General features: G+C 39.8%; 1 protein-coding gene across 1 annotated transcript in view; it reads left to right on the top strand.

Moving 5' to 3' along the window:
• Nucleotides 1-6,865: 6,865 nt before the first annotated feature.
• CEP83 (centrosomal protein 83) overlaps nt 6,866-20,438 on the top strand; it is a 145,756-nt gene continuing 132,183 nt past the window's right edge. The window contains exon 1 of the mRNA XM_055118535.1: nt 6,866-7,314. The gene's annotated coding sequence lies outside the window, so the exon portion shown is untranslated. The remainder of the gene's footprint in view (nt 7,315-20,438) is intronic.

Raw genomic sequence — 20,438 nt, 5'->3', positions numbered from 1 at the left:
AGGTCTTACCTGCACTGGCGCCTGTTGCCATGTACTCCACAGCCTCATTCTCATTTGTTTCCAGGAATCTTTTGATTACCTTTATAAATCACCGGTTATTTTGTAGCAAATAGTTTAACTTCCAGGTGTTTGATTTGAATCTCCATTTTTGTATGATTCACTTTTATTTTCAGAGCATTATGGTCTGAAAAGATCATTGATACAATCTATGCACTTAATTTTATGAAGGCATGTTTTGTGGCCCAGCATGTGGTCTCTCTTGGAGAATATCCCATGTGCACTAGAGGAGAATGTGTATCTAGCTTTTGGGGAATGAAAACTCTCTCTCTCTCGCTCTCTCTCTCTCTCTCTCTCTCTCTCTCACACACACACACACACACACACACACAAACTCCCTCTCCTCCATTTTTTCCCCTCAAATAAAATATTTCTTTGCTGAGCGTTAGTCTGGTTGATCTATAGAGTGGTGTTGAAATCTCAACTACTATTGTGTTGTTATCAATGTCTTTCTTCAAGTCTATTAGTTGTTTTAGGTATTTTGCTCCTCCCTCATTAGGTGCATATACATAGGAGTGTGAGATTTTCCTGATGTACCAATCCCTTGATCATTAAGAAATGACCTTCACTGTCCCTTACAACCTTCAGCCTGAAGTCTATGTGGTCCAGTATTAGTATGGAAACCCCAATTTTTTTGAGGGGTTTGTTTGTTTGTAGAATTGTCTTCCAACCTTTGAGTTTGGTTTTGCTCTGACTGTTTAGATGTGTCTCTTCCAGGCAGCAGAGTGTTGGAATCAATGTTCTAATCCATCTATCACTCTGTGTCTCCTGGTGCAATTAGCCCATTGACATTGAGAGAGATTGTTATTATGAGGTTTTGTTCCATCTTTTCACAGGGAACCCTTGGCTCACTGCTGACAGCCGCTAAGTTGTATATTTTCCCTTCAAATATGAATGAGGGTTTCTTCTTCTTCTTCTTCTTCTTCTTCTCTTCTTCTTCTTCTTCTTCTTCTTCTTCTTCTTCTTCTTCTTCTTCTTCTTCTTCTTCTTCTTCTTCTTCTTCTTCTTCTTCTTCTTCTTCTTCTTCTTCTTCTTCTTCTTCTTCTTCTTCTTCTTCTTCTTCTTCTTCTTCTTCTTCTTCTTCTTCTTCTTCTCTTCTTCTTCTCTTCTTCTTCTTCTTCTTCTTCTTCTTCTTCTTCTTCTTCTTCTTCTTCTTCTTCTTCTTCTTCTTCTTCTTCTTCTTCTTCTTCTTCTTCTTCTTCTTCTCTTCATCATCATCATCATCATCATCCCGTTGATCATCAAATTTCTCAAGCAGCCTCAGTAACGTCTCCATTTGTCCTAGCCCTGAGATTTTAGAAACCTTTCTTTACTTGTCCTTTCCAATGGTGCCGCATTGGAGGCTCTTTCAGGGTCAGGGGAATGAGACCCATCATTGTTACTGGTTTTGGCATATGAATATGACATGGGGAGTTTGTGAGGCTCTCCCATGTGGGCAGGAAACTCTCGGTAGCTAGCCAGATTCTCCCAGAGGGAGAACTAGACTATAAGATATTGCTTTCGGGAGGTTGGTTTTATAGTCTCTGGATGTTGTCCATTGGTGGGATTACACAGTGCCGGAGGCAGTCCCTGGGTGTAAATACCTAGCTACTGAAAAATGGGGGATCTGGGCAGAAGAGGCCCAGTCCTGATCCGACCAGGCTTGGAGACCTCAGCCCCGGGTCCCACACACCTAGATTCCTCTGCCGGTTCCTTCATGCCTGAAGCTTGTCCAAACATGTGGAGAGGGGCCTTGAGCATGGCTGTGACTAGGCTCTGGAGGTCTTCGGCTGTGGGGGCTCCTCTCTGGGTGGAGAGGGAACTGAAACCCACCCCCTCCAAGAAGCCCTAGTGAAGACAGCCAGGCACGGGGCCAAGAGACTCTCTGCGTCGCTCTCTTCTGGGAGCTTGGTTTTATAGTCTCTGGATGTTGTCCATTGGTGGGATTACATGGCACTGGGGACAGTACCTGACTGTGACAGCCTAGCTACTGGAAAATGGAAAATGAGGGTTTAGGTAGTAAAATATTCTTGGTGAGATGTTCTCCTTTGTAAGTAATTTCCTTCTTTGATCTTGCTGCTCTCAGTATTCTATCTCTATGATTTTTGTCATTCTGACTAGGATGTGTCTTGGAGTCTTTTTATTTAGATTTATTTTAGCTGGTACCCTTTGGGTCTCCTATATCTAGGTGTATGCACTCTTCATTTATGGGAACTTTTTAGCAATAGTGATTTTTTTCTTTTTTCTTTTTTGGGTCACATCCAGCGATGCTCAAGGGTTTCTCCTGGCTCTGCACTCAAGAATTACTCTTGGTGGTGCTCGGGGGAGCATATGGGTGCTGGGAATATAACCCAGGTCAGCCACATACAAGGCAAACACCCTACCAGCTGTGCTATCACTCCAGAACTGCAATGGTGGCTTTGACAGTTACTTCTTTAGGGTTTCCTTCCTACCCCTCAGGTACTCCAGTGATTTTTATGTTGTTCTTCTGAAATTCATCCAAATGTTCCTTTATCATCTGTTGGTTTACTTTGAGGCTCTTTCCCATATTCTTCTGTTGTCTGGAGATTCCCTGCACCTCATCTTGTTGCTCACTGATTCTATCCTCAGCAGCTGTTCCACTGCTGGGGAGGCCTTCCAGTGATTTTTTCATTTCACCTTTATAAGCTTTTTCAGATTTGTCACTTCTGTTGTTACTTTTGCTTGTATTTTTCTTATTTCTGCTTTCATATCCACTTGTATTTTATTGGCAGTGCAGAACATTGTTTTTTTGAGCTCTTTATGCATCCTTAACAGTTTGGATTCTTGCATTCACTGCAAAGGAATGTTGATTGGAGTAGGGGCTCCTAGCCTAATGTGGTGGTCAGGCTATCCTAGTGAGTTTCAAATAAGAAGCTACTTTGTGGTTTTTATTGGATATAGTGGTGGAGATTAACTGGCATCCACGTTAGCTGCTGCCACTTAGGAAACCATGCCTTCAGTCTTCTAACCTGATGTGTCCGAATATCAAGGCCTTGCAGATTGCATCCATAGTTCAGAGCTGCTGTCAGCTCTGGGCCCCTTGAAAAGCTCCCACGTCACACACATGTCCCATGTCTTTTTCAATTGGCTTTTCATTTAGTAAGTAAGTATTTAAGATTCCTTTATGTCTCTTCATGATTTGATGGTTTAATTTTTGTGATGGATTATATAATTCCATTGTCTGCATGTATCAGTTTATTCTGCTAAAGTATATCTTGGGTGCTTTCATATTTTGCCAATTATGAATAAAGCTGTTAAAAATATTCATCCAAGTTTTTATATGTATGGTTTTCATCACTTTATGTAAATATCAAGAAGTAAAACTGCTGGATCATATGGTAAAAATATATTTAATTTCATAAGAAACCACACATTTTCTTCCGAAGGAGAAGATACACTGCAAGGTAACAAAAAAGGGCCAAAGGTAATACAAAGTGAGAACTGATAGATCACTCAAATAAGTTGGGTTTAGAGGAGAGGTATTGAGGTTCTTAGGGGAGTGAGGTGGGTATATTAGTGCTGGACATATTGCATATTGGAATAAGGTACATGAGAAAACATCATTACAGTATTATAAATCACAGTATCTCAATTTTAAAGATCTTTTGCAATTCCATGGCAATGAAATAGAGTTCCCATTACTTTACTTCCTTGCCAAGATTTGATGGTTTTATGAGTTGTAGCCATACTTGTGTGTAGTGGTATCTTGTTTTAATTTACATCTCCTGATGACTTGTGATGAACAGCATTTTTTTCATATGCTAATTTGCCACTTTCTTGGTGGTGTGTTAAGATCTTTGACTCATTAATAGAGTTTTCTCACTGTTGAGTGTTCAGTGTTATTTGTATATTTTGGATAAGTCTTTTATCAGATGTTATTCCGTTTTGTAATTATTCACTACCAGTAGATTATCTTCTACTTCTGTATCTTGTCTCCTAATTCTCCTGACATTGTCTTTAACAAGCATATCCTTTATCTTTCTTTTTTTTTAAGTATCATGACTTAAAATTGTACTTTTTTAGGCATACAATGTATGGTATCACATCCTCCACTAGAGTGCCAATATGCCTCTATTATGACTTTCTCTATTCCCAAGGAGCTCACAAACTAGAAAGACTAACAAATGATTCATTCTGATTCAGTGTGAACTGCCATAATACAAATGAACCCATACCTAGTTTGGAGGAATTATAATGTTTTCTAGAATGAAGCATTTCTAAATGAAATCTGAAGCCAAAATTAGCCACTCATATAGTTGGCAGCAGACAGTGGGGGTGGGAGAGAAGAGACAAAAGATACAAAGCAGAGGAAACAGCATGTGCAAAACCAAGATGCATTTTCATTCTGGAGTTGTATCTTCTGCCTTTTGGCCTATCAAAACTCCTTCCTGAAGAGAAAAATGTGGACAAAAGGTACTTTGCAAGACACCTCAGCATGTGATCTAAGGAGGCAGAAGGCCAAATTCAAAGCATGTTGAATTCAATTTGTTGTGTGAAAGGTCTGTCTAGATCTTCTTTTTTTCAGGTGGATGTTTATTTGTTGTAGTAGCATTTGTTTGTTGAAGTGTCATTTTTACTCCTTAGTGTCTTCCATCCAGATTTCCCATTTTCCAGTAGCTAGGTGTCACAACTAGGGACTGCCCCTGGTACTGTGGAATCCCATCAAAAGCCAACATCCAGAGACTTAAAAGCAAGTTCCTGGAAGCGCATGGCTGCAAAGTGGTTGTGCAATATCTTACAGCCTACTTCTTCCTCTGGGAGAAACTGGCAAGCTACTGAGAGTTTCCTGCCCACATGGGAGAGCCTCCCAAACTCCCCATGGTGTATTCATATGCCAAAACTAGTAACAAGCTGGGTCTCATTACCCTGACCCCGAAAGAGCCTCCAATGCAGCATCATTGGAAAGGACAAGTAGAGAGAAACCTCTAAAATCTCAGGGCTAGGACAAATGGAGACATTACTGAGACTGCTCGAGAAATTCAACGATCAACGGGATGATGATGATGATGATAAAGTGTCATTAGTATATAAAAATCCAAAACATTTTTGGATTTTGATTTTATATTCTGCAACTGCTGAATTCCTTATTACTGAGTTATTTCATGGAGTCTTCATTAGTTGTGGTACTGACAAATTTTGTTGCATTGTGGCCACAAGTTGTTTAAATTGATTAACAATGTATACATTAGACTACAATATATGGCCAAATTTTGCCATTTTTTTCCCTGATGATTTGTTTCACCAGTAGGAGAGACCTTTTAAACCCCATTTTGTAATATTTTTGTTAAATTGTTAAATTCTTGATTCGTCTGGTATTTGAGAAATAAAATATAGGTTAAAGCTTTCCGTTGGTGGTTAGTCATTTCTCATACAGTCTTTGCCAATTAGTGAATTTTGGGTGGTGTGGGGGTACACCATGTAGTACCTACTCTATCCCCATGTGTGTTTGAGACATAAAGTGGTGAGGGAGGGAAATCAAGAACCTGGGACATGCCAAGTCTTATGCTTTACCAGTGTAGCCTCATGCCACATCCTTGGCCCCTGACCAATGATGTTTTTTTTTTTTTTTTTTCAAACCAACAGACTTCCAGAGTTAGGACTGCCTGTGACAACAGTTAACATCAGTAGCTCTGGCTTACGTTGTAAAAATCAAAATAACTGCACCTGTCTTAGAGATGGTTATGGTAACCTGAAGTGGCACTCGCTGCCTGACCTAAGAGCCCAGCAATTGTGAGCTACTATTCTACACACATTCAAGTCACATGAAGAAATGAAAAAGTTTATTTCTATTCTTTTGACAGCTCTATTGCTCCCATCTATGCAATCCACTGAGAAACACTCCCTCTACCTCAACTGGCTTCCTAATCCGGTGGTTCCTTTTCCATGGATAGAACGAAATGCAGTCATCATGCCAGTTACTTTCCAAGCATAACCAGGGCTCCATATCACGGTCACTTTGGGGAGGGGAGATAAAGCATGTAAAAATAATCTGCGCTTCACAATGGAGTGGGCATGAAAACCCAAACCAAGTCACCAAGCAAACAGGCCTCAGCCTCATTCTTCCACCTCCTCAGAGGCTGAAACCCTACCTCAGGTCAGCTCTCGCCATAGAACGGGACTGTCTCCAAAGATGGTACCTTTTCTCTTTCAACTAGACTTTACCACTCCGATAAACCGTTCACAAGGTTTCCTCAGGTGGGACTAGGCGCCTGAGGTAACTAAGTGCGCGCTGAGATTTGGGGCGGCCGCGGTGGGTACGCTTCCCACCTGGGCTCTTGGTTTCCTCCTGTCCAGCCCAGGTGCCTCTCCACGCGCGCGTGTCTGATGCCCCAAGGCTGCCAGGATAGACGAGTGACCTCGGGGGACTCATTAAATTGTACGCTCCGGCTTGAAGCCAGCGGTGGTGGTGACAAGACCAAGCGCGGCGGGGAAAAGATCACACAGGGGAAGTTTGAGCGCGAAACGGGAGTCAAAGACCCAGGAACGCTGACGTCGCGGAGGGGGTGGGGGAGTAAGAGGAGCGGGTGCGCGTCCTGGAGGCTCCCGTGAAGCCGGCACCGGTCGCAGAGAATTACTTCTCGGCTAAGCGCGGCTTCTCCGCATCCCCATGGTGCTCTCTCTCTCAGAGCGTCTCTCCGCCCCGGCGCTCCCGCCCTAGACGCCAGCCGCTCCCGCCTCAGCCGGGCCCGCCCCCCGCCGTCTAACAGTCTCAGCCCGCAGCCCGCGTCCGCGGCGACGGTGACGTGAGCGTGGGGGCGGGACTTCCTGCTCGGCGCGCGCTGAGCGCTCAGAACCCAGTCAACGGCGCCGGGCGGGAGGGGCTGTGGCCACTGGCCGAGGCTGGCGCCGGCGTGGTCCGGGTTATCGGCGTCCCCGCACCCGCACCCGGGAGGAGGCAGCGGGTGCTCCGAGGAGGAGCGGGGCATTTTTCTTCTCCGCCGCCCTCGAACGTCTCCCGGAGGACCTCACGTTTCCCCTGAGGTGGGGAGCCTGAGGGGCGCGCGCTAGGCCCTCCTTAGCCTCCCGCCCCTCCTCCTCAGCCTGCGCCGCGAGCGGCCACCGGCGCCTAGCCGGGAGTGGCGGGCTGGACCCACACCCCGCGTGGGGGGTGGGGAGGGCTGTGTCCCTTAACCCCAATGCCCCCCTCGAGAAGAGCTGAGTGGCTGTTGTGATTGGAGCCGAGGAGGTGTCCCTTGGTGGAAAGTGCGGCCAGAACACCGGTCACTTTAGTTTTACGCGCGCACGTGTGTGAGTCTGGTATGTAAGATCTCTGGGTGGGGGGTGGGGGTGGGGGAAAAGTCTCTCCTGTCCGTATCTTGAAATATTCATTTCTTCACGATTTAGTCCCGAAAAAAAATTTTTTGCACCCCTCCCCCACCTCCCCGAACCCTTGTTATCTGTCAAGTCACCGGTGCGATGAGTTAGTCAAGAGATCAGCGGGAACTAGTTGTGTAGCGGGTGAAATACACGTTGAACCGAGACAGCTTCTTTTGAGGCTCTGCAGCGCGGTGGCTGGAGGTGACCCGTTGCCAAGCGAGTGAGTCCCCGGCGTCTCAGAGACAATCAGTGCTGTCGTGTGCATCCTCTTTGACTTTCAAGAGAGTTTTGACAGCGTGTTGGGGGATCGTTCCTGAGGTCGAGTGTGGAATATGTAAATGAACTCCTGATTTAAATGAAGCTGGAGAAATCCTTCCTGGCCAACCATAAACCTTAAAAGAGCACTTTGGCTCACGTTCTATGTACTTAAGGTTGAAGCCGGGTCGGTGACATCTCAGGATGACATATTCGGAAGGCTCTCACCGCCCTCCAGTATGGTGTAGTTCCTAATGAGTTGGGACTGCGAGCACATAGTAAATCTAAAACTGAGCAAGTTGTTGAGACAGTGCTTTCGTTACCAGGCAACATGTCTGTAAACAAGCCTGAAACTCTACTAGAATAGAATTAAATATATCCTGCAATTACCTGGATTCAGAAATCTTTGAATGCCAGGATTTAGTTTGTTGGTGGTTTACACCTAGCACCTTCGGCTTTTGATTTCAAACCTATGTTCTTAAGAATGACTACAGTACTTTCAAATTCAGTGTCTCACACAACTCCCTAGAGTTATGAATGGGTTTGAGTTGCGCTTTGGTGATTTACGATAGAGTATTTTAGGTGCTCCCTTGCCTTTGAGTATTTTCTAACCAGATGAAATGTTATGGTATTTCAGAACTTTTCTAAAGGTATATAACAGGAGTTTGGATTACATAGAACATTGAGAAACGAAACTAACTGCTTACGGTAGTTTTAAAATAGTCTTTAGCCTTTCTCTTTGCTTCTCTTTGCATTCTAAAGATACAGTTTTAAGGCAAGAAGTCACAGAATACTTTTTTCTTTTCAATTTTTAAAAATTGAGACTCAGTTATTTACAATACTGCTAATGATGATTTCTCATGCACATAATTCCAGATGCTTTTTATATTTTGAGTGCAGTAACCTTTAAGTAAGGAAGAGGTAAGAACACTTGAGACACTGAACGTGAATGACTTTGGATGAAATTATTAGTAATGCCCTTACTGTATTGAAAGCATTCAGAGACTTCGCTTATTTTCTTTCTTATATGCTGATCTTGGGTAATGAAATATTCAAGAGTTGGGCAAGACAAGCAAAGAAGAAACATCAGGAATGACTCGTGTGATAAAACCCTTAGTAGTCAGGAGTCAGCATTTTGTCATGGGAAATACTAATTTAAGAAGTTTTGAAGAACGAAATCTTAACAGAAAGAGTTGTGAATTGTCAGATTTCTTTCTCTTTTTGGTGTATGTGTGTTTTTGAGGTGCTGTTTCTTAATGTTTCTCTACGTGGGGCCATTTGGCCCCCATGGGTCCTCAGGATATTCTAAGGGACCTTAGGTGAAAATTCAGTTAATGGGTCAGTCCACAGACTAGGTGCCACAGAGGGAAGTGAGAAATGAAGAAAACAGAAGTGACCAAGAAAACAAGAGTTGAAAAAAGGCTGAGAACACTGCCTAAAGTAAATCAATTTTGTTTTAACTTTGGCATACATAATATATTAGGTTTAATATATTCTCAAGTTGTATGTTCTCACTTTACTTTTAGGGGGATGTTTGGATATATCTATGTTAATAATTTCCCAGAAATACTTTGATTTCTTCAAAATATTCTTGCACCAAGCTTTTTCAAGCTCCTATTCTTTATGGGAGAACTATACTCTGACAGGATTGGTTTCTTCACTATCATTTACTGCCCTTCTCTATCATCCTTTATATTAGTGGTGTTCATCCTTTTTATACCTCCAGAACTCACCAAAAAGGTAAACCAGAACTTTTTAACCTTTGTATATCAGCAAACTCATACCAGTCTGTGGACCAGTGGTTGGAAACCACTGCTTTATGTTCTTCTTACCTGCCTGACTTAATTTTCCTTCTTCCCTAAATCTAAATTTTACTGTTTCTATAATTTCACCATCACCTCTGCTGAAGAGGAAAAAATATCTCTTCTAAGTTCCCTGGGTCTAAGAAAAGTTGACATCAAATATTAGCAGGAGAAAAACATACGTTTTATTACAATGTTACATGGTGTGAGAGCCGTCATAGGAGAATGAAGGCTTAAAGAGTGACTGGAACAAAGAACTTTTACATTTTTTCATAAGTTTCCCAGACATATTTGACTTACTACCCCTGTTTCGGGGAGAAAAAAAAAGAGGCAACAAAATCAAATACCATTCAGTACACCTGCATGGCAGAGCCTGGCAAGCTACCCGTGGTGTATTTGATATGTCAGAAACAGTAACAACAAGTCTCACGATGGAGATATTACTGGTCCCTGCTCGAGCAAATTGATAAACAATGGGATGATGAACAATGGGACATGGAGTGACAGTGCTACACCTGCTGGAAACCTGCCTTCTTTAAGTGAAGAGAAATTGGCACCTAAGGCTATTGCCCCACACTTACCCCCCCATTTTAAGCTCTGTTTTAGACATTTAATTTTTTAAAAAAAACTTACTAAGACAAGTGGCTTCAGGGTAGGTGGCAATAAATTATGAAGAGGGAGAATAAAGATTAAATTAATGATTGGGCAAATTTATCTCCTGCTTTCAGGAATCGGGGGAAGGGTGAGAGTGATCTGTTGTTCTCAGATGCGTTATCTCAAAATAATTTGTGTTGTATTTTAGGGTGAAATATTCTCAACTTCTTCACCTGTGAAATCATGTGGTATATATTTTAATCATACTTGTTTGACACATTTTATTTTTGCTATGTTTGTTTTAACTTCATGTTTAGATTATAAGCTGCATACCAGATCTCAGTGGACTTAATCCTTCAATTCTTCTTCATTGAAGTTATTTAATAATGTTTATTTTTTTAACTCCTTATTCCATTTTGGTGATTTACACACTTTGTTGCCTTGCTTTCACACATGGTTGAGGTGCTTGCCTGGGTTTGTACATTTGGTTGGTGTTCTTGCACACACTTGATTATGGTGCAGTGGAGAAGTGTACATTTGTGGTGCAGGGATACTAAGTGCAGTGCCACCAGAATCACATTCTGCAATGTGATTGATGCAGAGGGTTGAATTTGGCTTTATACTTGTAGATACTTGAGCATTGAACTATAATCCCAGGCCCCTGAATAAGGATTTTATTTTTGTTTTTTGAGGGGAAGCGGTTGGTGACACCCAAATGTGCCCACTGGTCACACTCCTGGTGGTGCTGGGGGACCATATGTGGTGCCAGGGATCAAACAGGGATTGGTTGACTGCATGCAAGGCAAGTGCCTTAAATAACCCCTAGGCTTGAATGGATAAGTGTTTCATAAAAATGACATGTGCTTCCCACCTTTCTGTGGTGTGGAAATAGCAGAAAATTTTTGAGAGAATAACTTGAGGGAGGAAGGGCATTATAAATCATAAGAAAGATCAGTGGTCTGGAGTGATAGTAAAGTGGATAAAGGCATTTGCCTTGCACAAGCCAACCTGGGTTTGATCCCTAACATCCCATATGGTTCCCCGAGCACCACCAGGAATAATTTCTGAGTGGGAGAGCCAGGAGTAACCCTTGAGCATCCCTAGTGCGGCCCCCCAAACAGAAAAAAACAAAAAAAACAAAAACAAAAACAAAAGAAAAAATCACTGAAGAGAGGGAATTCATTGGAATCAGGATAGGTTCTGTTCCTAGAAAGTGAGAATATTTGAGAATTTCCCATGACAATATCAGCAGTAAGGATTCCCTCAGGAATGCTGCCACTGCTCCCAAGTGGGCTTGAGGAGTTTGGCCAGTTTCCTGATTCTTCATTAGTAGAATGGTGGTTTTGAAAACATCATCCCCCACAACTTCCCCTTCTTTCCTTCTCTGATCTTTCTATCCCCATCTCCCTATTTTACCCATTTCCATTTTACTTTTTACCTGAATGGCACTTAATATATGAAGTATTAGTACTACCATTTTACCTCAAAAACAAAACAAAACAAAACAAAACAGTTCTTTAAGTTTTACATTTTTCTATCAGAATTGCCTTTCTGGGTCATGGAGAAATCATTGTGTAGTTTAATACTCTATATTTAACTTAACAGATATAATTCAGATGGTAATTAAGAAAGTAAAAAAGTTGGATCAGAGCAATAGTACAGTGGGCAGGGTACTTGCTTTGCTTGCAGCTGACAAGGGCTTGATCCCTGGAACCCCACATGGTTCCTGCCAGGATTGATTTCTGAGCATTGTTGGGTGTGGCCCAAAAATTAAAAAAAAATTCAGGAAATGCCCAGTTGCTTTTTGTAAATAATTTGCTTAATAATTTTGTAATTTGCTTTTAAATTACATTTAGGTTGAAAATTATAGTTAGGCGGATCTTAAACCTAAGCCATTCCTTTTTGGAAAACTATCACTTCAAAATATTTTTCTAAATAAGTTATGCATAATTTTTGTTGTCTAACTGTAAATACAGTATCTGATGTTTGTAACAGAGATACTTGAGATAATAAAGCAATGTTTCCTATAGTGGGTGATAATCATCCCCAGGGAGTGCACTGGCATCCAGGAGAGCTGGTGGAGTATTCTCGTACAATTGGGGGCACTTTCTGTTTCCTTGAAGAAGGTGATTTCCAGGTGGTAGAGTAATTTTGTTGTTGCTGTTTATTTTCTAAAAGGGGGGTTTCAGACCAGATAATGATGGGAGTATCCGAGCTAAGGGTATAGAATAGTAAAATTACAGTAAAGTACTTAAAAAAATTTTTTTTCTTTTTCTTTTTTTCTTTTTTTTTAGTGAACTTGCTATTGTAACTTCTGAGTTGTTGCCCAATAACACAACTGCAGCATAACATAGCAACCACTGAAAACATTGGCATTGGACTATAGGGATTTTTTTGATAAAGTTGTACTGTCTACTGCTTGTGTTTAGAAAGATGTTGAATCTGTCTTTCTAAACTGAATCACATTTGGTTTTAAATAGACTTTTATAATTATACTTTATAATTATAATATTTTTTGATAGCTGTCAAATTTTGTGCACATTATTTTTTCAGACAGTTGCATGGTAATGTATATTAAATTATAGTGAATGAAGGAGATGTGGAAAGTCAGGTTAAATGAAAGATTATTCTGCACAGAAACTAATAAATAATAACATCAGAGTTCTCTGCAACTGATTCATTCTGTCTGCTGGGGTATATTGAAGTTGAAATGGTTCTTCTCTGAACATTTTAGGGTTCTGGAGCTTGTGGAAAGTTTTAGTTCAATAGCATGAATTAATAGACACCTTGATTTTGTGGCAAGGGAATTATAATTCACAAGACTGGGTCTTGACTGGTTTGTTAAATTCTCTTGGCTTATTTTGTCCTTTGAAAAACAAAAAAACCCTAAAATTGTATGCTTCTTATTTAAAGAGAATTTTATTTCTCTTGTTTTTGGTTTAGTCAGTATCCGAGAGTCTATTACCTATTATAACTTTGCTAGAAACTTGGAAGATTGTAAGACCTATTGTCAAGTGTGAAGCACCCTACCTAGTGAAAGGTCTGAAGAAAATGATTATTTGTAGTGTAACCTGGGAAATGTTATAAAAAAAAAACTGTTCTAGGGACATGAAGGAATGACAGCTCACCTAGACAGAATACATTAACTGAGGAATGCCTCTTTTATGTGGTATATAAATATAATCTTTTTTAAAATTTTATTTTTTGTTTTTTTCAGTCACACCTGGCGATACTCAGGTGTTATTTCTGGTTCTGCACTCAGGAATTATTCTTGGTGGTATTTAGAGGACCATATGGGATGCCAAGGATTAACCCAGATCAGCTGCATGCAAGGCAAACTTCCTATCCACTGTACTATCGTTCTGGCCCCTATAAGTATAATCTTAAGAGTATAAAGAGAAGCATATAATCTACCCTGGAGCAAGTCAGTTACAGAAAACTGGGGAGAAGTCCTCCTAAATTGGAAAGATAGATTTGAAAGTTATCAGCATGGCCCAGAGTTTGATCATTGGCCCCATGAGTACTGTAAGGTAGCACAGCACAGTCATCCCATTGTTCATTAATTTGCTCGTGCGGGCACCAGTAACGTTCTTGTCACTGTTTTTGGCATGTGGAATACGCCACGGGTAGCTTGCCAGCCTCTGCTGTAGCTCTCGAGATACTCTTGGTAACTTGTCGGGCTCTCCGAGAGGGGCGGAGGAATCTAACCCTGGTTGGCCGTGTGCCAGGCAAACGCCCTACCCACTGTGCCATCGCTCCAGCCCACTGCAAGGTATGGCCCTAGTAACCTCTGAGCAAAATTTGTTTTAGCACTACTAGGCAATGCCACTGCTGGGATACATAATTGCAACCCTGGGCCCCTAAGTACAGTATTTATATTTTTTTAAAAAGAAGGTAATTTATAATAAGTTATAAGGATTAAAACATTGGTCTTCAACCTATAGATTGCTGTTGTAAAGGGGTTAAAAACCATTGTGTTATAAGATGGAAAATAGGGCCCATGAGATAGCTTAAGTGGTAGAGCACAGAGATTCCTGAATTAATTCCTAGCACTGCATAGTCCCCAGAGCAATGCCTGATTTGACCCTGATTGCCAGCAAGCACTGTATCCCCCCATCACCCTGCTTCTGGCACTTGGCTGAAGTAATAAAGGACAATATCACCTGTCTGAGCCCTACTTGGAGTAGTTTCTATTTTTTTCCTTAAAGATTCACTAAAATACCTGGTTGAATCATACTGGGCACTATTTAAATGTTATTTAAAAAGTTCATATCATTGTTATTGAGTTTTTCTATTCATGTCACTGTTCTCTTAAACTGAAACTTCCTTCTTTCCCCCCCTTCTACATTCTTATCCTATCTCCATAACATTCTTTTATCCTTCAAAATCCATCAGAATTTGTTTTCCCTTATTAATGGCCTTCCTATAAAGAAGATATTCCACATTTCCTATAATTGAGTGAACATACTCTTGTTTTTCACCGCTCTGATCTATATATCTTGCTTGCTTGCTTGCTCTCTCTTCATCTTTCTCTCTTTCCATGCTCAGACCTTTGAGCCTTCTCTCTGGCTCTCATATTTTCTTTTACCCTCAAATTGTATTATCTCATGTAAGAAGTCTGCAGGCTCATTGGTTCTAGGATTGTTAAATCAGTGGCTTGTTGATACCATTAACCTAGATTCTGGACTCTGTGGTATGTCAGATATATAAGGGTGCATCCCTTGCATGAATGAAATCCTGTGTTCCATCTACGGCACCACAATAGAAATTAATAAAGAACCTGAAATCTTTTGTCACTTTTTCTATTTTGAACTTAGTGTTATAGTAGTTCAGTAATCATACTTCTAATTTCAGAAGTGATAACTTCTACCTACCTTAACTGAAGTGTAATCCACATATGATGACAATCATTGTAAACATGCAGTTTAGTGATTTTTAGTAAATTTAGTATACAGGCATCTCTAAGCATTTTCATTCCCAGTTTTTCCGAATCCCAAATTCTCTCAAGCATGTATGCAGACAATTCATAGCTCCAACAACCACTTTTCTGTTTTCTTACTCAAATTTTTTTTCTGGGAATTTTATGTAGGTGAATAAAAGTACAGTATTTTGTATCTAGTTTCTTTCACTTAGTGTTCTTGAGGTTCATCCAAGTAGTATGCATCAGTTTTTTTTTTTTTTTGTGGATGAACCACTGTAGATCTTGTATGGATATGTCACATTTTTTTTCCTTATTTGCCAGTTGATGATGTTTGTAATATTTATATCTATTCCTATTATGAATAATATTGTCATGAAAATTTGTATAAGTCTTTGGATGAAGCATGTTTTCTGTTCTCTTGGGAAGATTCCTAAAAGTGGAATATTTGAGCCTTAGGTAAACATATGTGGTATAATATTTTTTGGTATTTGTCCCTGGTTGCTGACACCTTGGAATTTACTTAGTAATAAGTATCTTTTGCTCTTCATAATGAATCTCTTATGATTGCACCTAAATTTTTGCTAATATAGGGACATAGAAGATGTCTTTAGATATCCTTAGATAAGGATGCTTTCCAGAAAGAACAGTCAATGAAAGGGTTACAACTGTTAGCTCTACTTTCTGACTCTAGGGCGAGGTGGTGGGAATAGATAGTAAAGATGTAATGAGCTTTTGAGAATTTCTTATTTGATAAATGAGTGGTGGGATAGGTGCTCTTAGAGAGGGTATGGAACTTCTGTCCATGACTCCCACTGTGTCGTATGCATTGCTTCTATGTAGCTGTCCCTGAGTTTTATCCTTTATAATAAACCAGTAACTTTTTTTTGGGTTCTGTGAATGAGCGATTTTGCCAGGTTATCAAACCTGGGAGAGGGTTATAGGAACCTTAGAAGATAGCAACCTAGATTAATGATAATATTAATAACATAGATTATTAATATAAATTGTATTAATAATATTAAAATATTAATAATATTACATTAAATATATTAATAAAATAATATAAATAACCTAGATGCTGTTATTAATGTCTGAAGTGAGGTCTGTCTTGTCAAAGTGAGCCTTTAACTTATGGGCTCTGGATTAATTCTAGGTAATTAAATAAGAACTGAATTAAATTTTAGGACACAATATATAGAAACTGTTGGCATGAGGAAAAAATCTCATTTATTTGGTGTTAAAAAGTTCTTGAGTAAATGTTGTTTGTTTATAATCTTCTAAAAACAGATGAAATATTCTGGCAGTATGGTAGCACTTTTATTCCTGCCAGAAATATACAAAAGTTACTATTTCAGTTTTTCTACTTCAGCACTTGGTAACATCTGTATTTTTTTTAAAGGATTTATTCATTCATTCATTCATTTTTTTTGGGTCACAACCGGCATTGCACAGGGGTTACTTCTGGCTTAAGCAGTCAGGAATTACTCCTGGCAGTGCTTGGGGGACCATACGGGGTGCTGGGAATCGAACCTGGGTTGGCCGTGTGCAAAGCAAATGCCCTACCCAGTGTGCTATTGTTCCAGCCCCAACATCTGTATTTTTCTTTTGTTTGGTAGTCATTCTATTTGATGTCAAGTAGTATCTTATTGTAAGTTTCATTTGCATTTTCCTACACATGAATTATGTTGAACTTTTAATATACTTATTTTGAGTCTACTTTGGAATATTGACTCAAGTGTTTTGCTCCTTTTTAGCTATTTTGTAAAATCTTGGGGTGACCATGTGGTGCTGGGGATTAAATCCGGAACTCCTACATGCAATTTATGTGCTCCAGCCCTTTGCATTATCATTCTGTATCACTGATCTTATTTTTAAAGTCAAGACTTAATATGATATTTGCCTTTTGATGGAATGTTTTAGTTCATTTTCAGTTAATATAGTAGTTGATATTATTGAATTTTCATTCACTGTAGCATTGTAGCACTGTTGTCTTGTTCATCGATTTGCTCAAGCGGGCACCAGTAGTGTCTCCATTGTGAGACTTGTTACTGTTTTTGGCATATCAAATACACCATGGGTAGCTTGCCAGCCTCTGCTGTCCTGGTGGGATACTCTCCGAAGCTTGTTGGGCTCTCCCAGAGGGATTAAGGAATCGAATCTAGGTCGGTCGCATGCAAGGCAAACGCCCTACCAAATCCAAATCAGGTGTGATGACTGGATGGAAACCTGTTCCCACATCCACTCTGCCAGGGAAAAGACAGTGCCTATTAACTGGGACCTTGTGGACCCCTGGGAGTCTTCCTTGTGGCTGCTGTTGCCTGATAGCCCATGTAGAAATCTGTTACTAATGGAATGCTAAAGTGTCTGTGTTACTGTTGTATTCATCTCTTTCACACACTCTTAAGGACAGGTGAAAAAATGACAGTATCCTTTTAGTACCAGGATACCCCATATAAGTACTGGCAACTATAAGGGAGGAATTATTTTTGCATCTGTGTTTTCCACTGAAATACTTTTACAGGGTAGTGGAAATAGTTCAAGTAGCAAAGGTATAAACAATGGCCTGTTGGTGTAAAATAGCACACCCGGTAGCAACTCAGATAATCAGGAATTTAAAAAAAAATTATTAAAAACATTTTTTAATTGAATCAGTTTTTTTTTTAATTGAGAAACACAGTTACAAAGTTGTTCATGACTAGGCTTCATTCATACAATGTTCTGACACCCATCCTTCACCACTGTATATTTCCTGCTGCCAATGTCCCCAGTCTCCCTCCTGCTACTCCTACCCCCAGTCTGCCGCTATAGCAGACACCTTTTTCTTCCCTTCTTCCCCTCCCTCTCTTTTGGACATTATAGTTTGCAGTACAGGTACTGAAAAGTTACACATATCCCTTTATCACTTTTCAGCACTTAGTTTTTGTCCAGGGTGATCATTTTCAGCTCTCATTACTGTCATGGTCTCTTCTATGTCCTTACTGCCTTCCCCACCCCCTTACTTCCACCACTTATGGTAAGCTTCTAGTCATGTACCAGTTCTAGCCCTCATTCCTACAATCCTTGGGTATTATTCTCATACTGCTTTTGTTTTGTTTTTTATATCCCACAGATGAGTGCAATTAGTCTATGCCTGTCCCTCCCGTTTCGACTCATTTTACTCAGCATGATGTTCTCCATGTCCATCAATTTATAAACAGATTTCATGACTTCATTTTTCTTGGTGGTTGTGTAGTATTTCATTGTGCAGGTGTACCATGGTTTCTTTATCCACTCATCTGTTCTTGGGCACTTGGGTTGTTTTAGATTCTGGCTATTGTGAATAATGCTGCAATGAACCTAAAAGTTCAGGTGGCTTTTCTGCATTGTGTTTTCGGGTGCCTAGGGTATATTCCCAGGAATGGTTTTGCAAGGTCAAATGGAAGTTCAATTTCTAGTTTTTTAGGAATGCCTGTATTTTTTCCCAAAAGATGCTGGACCAGTCTGTATTCCCACCAACAACGAGAGTCCCTTTCTCCCCTCATCTCGGCAGCACTGGTTTGTTCTTGTTCTTTTGGATTTGTGCCAGTCTCGGTGGTATGAGATGATACCTCATTGTTTTGATTTGCATTTCCCTGATGATTAGTGCATTTTTTAAAATATGCCTTTTGTCCGTTTTTATTTCTTTTTTGAGGAAGTTTCAGTTTATTTGTTCTCCCCATTTTTTGGTGGAGTTGGATTTTTTTTTCTTGTAAAGTTCTACCAGTGCCTTATATATCTTGGATATTAGCTTATCTATGGGTAGTGGGTAAATAATCTTTCCCATTCCATGTGCTGTCTTTGTATTTTGGTCATCACTTCCTTTGAGGTGCAAAAGTTTTGTAGTTTAATATAGTCCCATTTGTTTGTCTTTACTTCAACTTGCTTTGTCAGTGGTATTTCATCTTTGAAATGCCTTTAGCGTCTGTGTCATGGAGGGTTTTGCCTACATTTTCCTCTTGGTTCCTGATAGATTCAGGTCTCATATTGAGGTCATCAATCCATTTTGATAGGACTTTTGTACATGGGTAATCAGAAATTCGAAGATCCACAGCCAATACCCACAAAAGTCTAAGAACAATGGGAAAACCAAGAAATTGTGCTATATTTATATACAAGGACTGAAGTACAAGTAAGTCTTAGAGTTTTTCAGAACTCTCAAGGCTGAATGAAGAGAACCTCAAATCAACATTCCATGTGATGACAGATTAAATAGTCATTGGAAGAGAAATTCATTCAACTCAGAATTGATTCAGAGTATGAAACAATCCATACAAATAGAATTAAAGGAGTTAAGTAATATAATAGCAAGCCATAGCAACAGAATTTTGAATGTGGAGTACCATGCCAGCTATCTTGAAGACAAAATACAACTCATCAATAACAATAAAATGGCAAAAGAAAAGAGAAGTAAAAAATGGAAGAAAATATGATATTTTTCCAGTAGGCAACATTCAAAAAGAATAATGTCCAAGCTCTAGAAATATCAGAAGGAGAGGAAAAAAAGAAAGAAATATATAGTGCAAAACTTCCCCATTCTCTGTAGAGAGGCTTCTGCACAGGTGTAAGAGGTCCAAAGCGTACCAAACAATATAGACCAAACAAAACAACACCAAGACAAGTTGTAATCAAAATGGTAAGAACCAAAGAGAGAGACAGACTACTTTAAAAAACAAGAGAGAAGAAATTCCGCATGTTACTACGGAAATAACAAGAATCACAATAGATCTCACATTATGAAACTAAAAGAAGAAAAAGAGTGGGATGACATATTCAAAGTACTGAGTAAAAACGAACTTTCAGTTCAGAGTACACTACCCTACAGAACTGTCCTTTAGATTTGAGGGAAGGATAAAAATGTTTTCAGATTAAAAAAAAAGCTCATGACATTGCTACAACTAAACCAACCCTGCAAGAATTACTGATGGGCCATCTATAAAAAGCCAATGTTAGATTACAGAACAGCTAAAGCCCACACCAGAAAAATTGCAACGTAGTCCGTAATTTCTCCTAATGTCATTGAATTAACCTCTCCCATTAAGAGTCATAAGGTGATTGGATGTACCTCTAACAAAATACATCTAATTATTGTTAACAAGGTAAACAGAGACTAGAGACTTAGAGTACAAGAACGGAAAACTATCATTTAAGTCAGTGGTAGACCCTCCCCAAACAAAAACCCAAAATAAGATCTCCATGCTTAGACCAAATAGCATTAAATCTAAAGAAACTAATTGGAGATAGGGACAGACACTGCTTATTGGTTAAGGAAACAGTAGATCAGGAATTACTTTTATCAAGATATATGCACCAAATGCAGGGTCAGTAAAATTCATAAAATTGCTCACAGACCTAAAGAAACATGAAAATAAGTGGGAGATTTCAACATTACACTTTCTTATTAGATCAACCAAACAATATCACTATAGATACAAACATCTTAAATGAGAAGTTAGAGGAACTGGGATTAATTGACA

This window comes from Sorex araneus, chromosome 10 (assembly GCF_027595985.1).
Source record: "Sorex araneus isolate mSorAra2 chromosome 10, mSorAra2.pri, whole genome shotgun sequence".
In the NCBI taxonomy this organism is placed as follows: domain Eukaryota; kingdom Metazoa; phylum Chordata; class Mammalia; order Eulipotyphla; family Soricidae; genus Sorex; species Sorex araneus.
This window is presented reverse-complemented; position numbering and strand designations above follow the sequence as displayed.